The following is a 5,246-nucleotide window of genomic DNA, read 5'->3' as shown; positions in this document are numbered from 1 at the left end:
TATATATATATAGCTGATCTCTTTCAATCTTGATTCCACATCTGCAACTGTTGTGTCTGCAACTGCTATTCCTGCTGCATCTGCAACTGATGTGTCTGCAACTGCTGTTTTCTCTTCCATCTTTTCTGAAGTATTCTTCAAGATACACGGATGCAATTCATACAACAGATAGAATGATGAATATTTGAAGACTGCATGCTGTTGAATCTGTATGACTAATAGCACCTGTTCAAGATATTCATCTCATAGTCTCATAGGCTTGCTTACTAGATATTTTATCAGCATGTTGTTCAAGATTTTATTCAAGTGTTTCATCTTCTCATTCATCTGTGAATAATATAATATTGTTCTATAATATCTTGTCTGTAACTGATTTATGAAATATCTCACTGCTTCTTCTACAAGGTTCACACTGTTATCAGTTAGAATCTCATGCAGCATTTCATAGTTGATATAAATCTCATCATGTAGAAACTTCATTATCATCTTCTCTGTCATCTCTGAAACTGCTTTCACAACTGGCCAGTCAGTAGTGTAATCAATAGGCCCCGGTGGCCGAATGGTTAATGCGGCCACCCGGTAGCGCCTTGGCGTGGGAAACCAAGGCGCGTGGGTTCGAAACCCGCAGGGGATACATTAAATCCGGAACTCAAGCACCTCAGGTTCCTAATAAATACAGAGGTGTACAAATCGCTTCAATGAATTGCTCTATGTTCCTGGGCTGGGAAGTTATTATCGCATGTATCTAATTGTCACTCCTTTGTATTTTCCTATGTTCTTGTTATCTTGGCGTGGTCTCAACACCTGTATTTCCTCCTGTATAATCAACACTTGACCTGTATTTAACATCACGCAAGGACTCATCATTAGCTCCGCTTGCATATGAGTATAATGAAAGAATAATAATAATAATAATAATAATAATAATAATAATAGTGTAATCAATAGCAGTGATTATTCATTAATTTTCATTTGATATTCGCAGTAATATGTCTATAAGATTGATCTCTTATTGTTTGAACAGTTGTATTGTACACTTCATCTGATATTACACTTTCTCATATTCTAATCCTTTCTTAGATTCTTTCACAATCTGACAATTCAGACACTTGTGAGTGTATGTCTGAATATTCTCAGCCATGCTTGACTAGTATACTCTTGATTTAAGTATGCTCATGAGTTCAGGACTTTCTAAGTGACTGAATTCCTTATGCATGTAAGTCATCAAGTCATGTCTAAATGAATATTCTAGATAGAGAGCTTCTGTATATTCTAGATTGTGATAAAGCATAACATCATTTTTCAATTTTCTCAGCTTGAAGTTCAGAAGCATCTCTTCTACTACTTTTACAAGACACTTATTATTCAATATCTTATCATTCTTCAAGTAAGAGATCATTGCATTCACTTATTCTGATTTCTTACATCTTCTCAGTATATTTAACACAAACTTCTCTTATATCTGATTCACAGAACTCTCACTCATGAAATCAGATCTGTGATTAATTACATCAGATACTACAGTGTCTGATCTCTTTCAGTATTTAATATGAAGATTATATGCTTGAAACTCTGAGATTCAATGTACTAAGTATTTAAAAGGTTTTATTATTAATTATAGATAGATGAGGCTTTTATAATCTGTGATCACTGTTGTTAGATATCTGTTATTAATATATCTATTTCACAATGTCAGTATATACTTGATTGCTAGTAATTTCTTTTCATACACTGAGTAATTGAGCTCAGTATCTGATAGTTTTCTATCATTGTATATCACTGAGTGCAGCTTGTTATTCTTACTCATCTGTAGAAGAGTGTCTCTGATAGCTCATTCAGATACATCTGTCTTAATATAGAAAGATTTATTATAATCTGATTGAATAAGTACTGAGAATGTTATTATACATTCTCTCAGTGTGAGAAAAGCCTCTTCACACATAACATTTCAGATGATTGAATAAAACTTCTTCTTTCACAGATTTGCATTTATTTCTTCTAAGAGATCTGAGAGTGATACAGATATTTATATGAAATTCTTGATGAATCTGCAGTAATATGAGATCAACTTAAGAAACTATTATACATGATATATATTTCTCAGCTGTAATCAATTTACTATAACATTCAATTTCTTCAGAATAAGGTGTATACAGTCATCACTCACTACATATTCTATAAACTTCAACTCTTTCATTTTAAACATACACTTTATTGATTTCATATAGAGCTTATACTCTGTCAGAGTTATAAGCACTTCATTGAGATGCTTCAGATATTCATTGTATGAGTTTAAAAAGACTAGAATGTCATTGAGATATACAAGATATAAGGTTTTATTCTGTTTATGAAGAATTGTATTCATTATTATTTAAAAGATGACAGATACATTTATTAGACTGAATGATATTATCAGAAATTTGAACTTCTCTCATTATGTATTAAATAGAGTTTATAAGACTAATAGTTTATTCATGCAGATCTGTCAGTATTCTGAGAGAAGATTAATCTTTAATAAGTATTAAGTGTTTTCAATCATATTCAACTGTTATTGAATTCATGACAGTGAATATTCATTCTTAATTGTAAGCTTGTTGAGTGTTTGATAATTAATACATATTTATCACTTCTCACTCATCTTTTTCATGAATAGGACTGAAAAGCCTCATATACTTGATAAGAGTTGTATGAGATTATGTTCTAGAAGATCTGTGATCTGATGCTTCTGTTCTTTGAGATGCATTTGTAACAGAGAGTATGCATTCTGATTGACTGGTTTCACGTCCTCTGTGTCAATCTCATGTATAAATCCTTATTCTGGTGATAATTTCAGTGAAAGATCTGTTCATAAGATCTTCTCATACTTCTTCAGAAGCTTCTTCATACACTTGTTCTTCTGTATATTCTTTATCTTAGTTTTCTCTGCTTTCAGGTTCTGTATAATATACAGAATGCTTTTAGATGAGATCTTATAAATTGTTCTCTTTGCTTATTAGTGTGTAAGCAGATTTAATTCTTCTATATCAGAGATGTGAAATGTTCTTCTCATATCAGTTGATAGAATTGTATGAACTGTTTTCTTTCTATCAGTCAACTGTATATAACATGTACATCATTGAATCTGTGAATTGAATCTTTGAAATCAATTAAGTCTGAGAATAAGATTGTATTTCATGTTCTGCAGCTCTCATGCTCAAATATAGCAAGATCATTCTCTGAAGTGCAAGAGAACTCTTACTCTTACAGATAATATCAAATATCAGTTATCAGACAATCTTATACATCAGGAATTCTTCAATCAATGAACTTCTTTCAGTCTTCAGATTATATAATTATTAATATATTATATAGATACTTCTATATCTACTAACACTTTTACAGTCATCTCTTAATTCTTACTCAAGTGTCTCTTATACATTAATATTTTAAGTCTTAAGACATTGAGATGAATGTCTGCTTCATTCTCACCTGCATCTCATTCAGAAGCCTGCTTTCTCTTAATGTTCACAGAATTCAGAGAATCATCTAATACAGGCATCTCTTTCACTTTGAAGACTTTTCATAGAATATCAGCAAGTGTCTCTGAGCTCACTAATTCTGCTAGTTTTTTAACTCTCTTGACTATGCACACTGTGTGCAATCTTTTATATCATGATTTTAACATCTGCAGTTGAAGCAAGCTTGATGCTCATAATATCAAGATTTTCACTCAGGGGATTCTTTTTTCAGATGATTTGATACTTTAGTGATGATATTCAAATCTAGATTCATTGTATCTGAGTGTGTAACTTGTATTGTAGAAGTCTGATTACTTATTCTTTACTGAGATATACTCAATTGCAGTATTTTCTATTGTAATTAACTCACTTATTTCTATATAATGAGAATATTGTATGCTTCTTTCACTGTGTCTGATTATGAGGTTAAGTATTTTCATTTTACTCTCAACTCAGATGTAAGATCATGAATAAAGATCTGTAAACAGAAAGATATTGAAAGCTCTTTGTGGCGGGCTGCGCCCGATCAATCATATAGACTATTCCGTACACTTCATAGATTCCTACCGCCCCATTCCCGATCGCCGATCCTCGGCCGCCACGAACGTGTATGTTCCGATCGCCGATCCTCGGCCGCTATGAATGCGCGTATATTCTTCCGCCCCGAAGCACCACTGTGTACATCACCACATACGCGTATAAATATCCACTTCAATCACTGATTCTTGCACTTTCTCTTTCTTTTCTTCTCTAATGTTTTTCTCTTTGTTATATAAGACCTATCAATATTATACTGATCTATTCAGTGTAGGCCTCTTACACTAGAAAAATGTTCATTGTCTTCTTATTAGGAAACAATTATTCATTGAGAGATATCTGAACATGTAACAATGTGCAAGAAAGAGAAACAGTTAAGCAGACATCAAGTTCTCAGATAGAAGCTTGCTCATCAGTCATTCTGACCCTGCAATAAGATCTTACAAAGAGAATGTCAGTGAAAGACCTGAGAGTTCTGACACTCAGACATATGAGAATATGATTACACTTCTTCAGATTTCACAGATATCACACATCTGACAAACAATATAATCATGTCTAATGATAATATGGAAGAACCCTCGAGTGTGAGCATAGAAGTGATATCACAGTGACTATAAGCAATGTTGAAATTACAACAGCAACAGATAGCAGACATGCACACAACTCAATAACTTCAATACAAAGAGATTCAATGATTAACTCATGCAATTTCAACATCTACAGAATCAAATACAAAAGCACTGAAAGAACACTTAGATACTTCTGTGTATTTTGATACTTCTGATCTCACTCTCTACTCATCATAGAGGATGGAAATGCTTGTGAAACTGAGTATAGATGAAGATGTCATCAGTTCACTAATCAATTAAGATTGATATATTAATAGATAATTGAAGAATCGCGTGAAACAGAAGTTTCATTCATGAATGAAAGTATATGAATCAGTATTACAAACACCTGATAACATTATCAAACATCTTGATATCCTGTTCTGAGACACTGCTATACAACAGAAAGTATTAGATTAATTATAGAGTGTCTGACAGAGAAACACTTCTCTTACAACATTTATCCCTGACTTCAACATCAAAATTCTAGAAGCAGGAGATCAATCTTGAGAGAATTGAATGAAGATTAGTATGCTCAAGAAGACATTAACTTTCAAACTCTTACAGGCCCTTGTAAGTGTAGATGAAGATCAGACTTATG

General features: G+C 32.7%; 1 pseudogene across 1 annotated transcript; it reads left to right on the top strand.

Moving 5' to 3' along the window:
* Positions 1 to 545: 545 nt before the first annotated feature.
* Positions 546 to 634, top strand: BDBG_16448 (annotated as a pseudogene). The gene has a single exon. The product of its transcript is annotated as a tRNA-OTHER (tRNA).
* The last annotated feature ends 4,612 nt before the right edge of the window (positions 635 to 5,246 follow it).

This window comes from Blastomyces gilchristii, assembly GCF_000003855.2.
Source record: "Blastomyces gilchristii SLH14081 genomic scaffold supercont1.3, whole genome shotgun sequence".
Lineage (NCBI taxonomy): Eukaryota > Fungi > Ascomycota > Eurotiomycetes > Onygenales > Ajellomycetaceae > Blastomyces > Blastomyces gilchristii.
The sequence above is the reverse complement of the archived record's forward strand: the minus strand, read 5'-3'. Positions and strand labels throughout refer to the sequence as shown.